Genomic DNA, 542 nt, shown 5'->3' on the forward strand with positions numbered 1-542 from the left:
TGAACCCATAGCATTTATACCAGTGCCCGGAAAACTTGTCCCGGGAAAACTCGTCTCTGGAAAAATCGTACCCGGAAAACTCGAACCGTTCAGTTTGTTCAGGTATGCTGAAAACATGCATGTATTTGGAAATGTAAATCACTGGCGACCATGTTTGAAGAGGCGGCATATGAAAGGTTCCAACCCTCAGTTTGTTCAGGTATGCTGAAAACGAATATCGCAAGGAAAATTCGCACAGACAAATAGTTTTGGAGCTAGTTTTATTAATGCGTGTATTTGGAAATGTAAATCACTGGCGACCATGTTTGAACAGTTTAACCAGGCGGCGTATGAAAGGAGCCAACCCTCAGTTTGTTCAGGTATGCTGAAAACGAATATCGCAAGGAAAATTAGCAGAGAGTTTTTGAGCTAGTTTTATTAATGCGTGTATTTTGAAATGTAAATCACTGATGACCATGTTTGAACAGGCGGCATATGAAAGGGGGCAACTATCAGTTTGTTTAGGTATGCTGAAAACGAATATCGCAAGGAAAATTAGCAGA

This window comes from Euprymna scolopes, chromosome 46 (genome assembly GCF_053919585.1).
Source record: "Euprymna scolopes isolate OS-2025 chromosome 46, ASM5391958v1, whole genome shotgun sequence".
NCBI classification, from domain to species: domain Eukaryota; kingdom Metazoa; phylum Mollusca; class Cephalopoda; order Sepiida; family Sepiolidae; genus Euprymna; species Euprymna scolopes.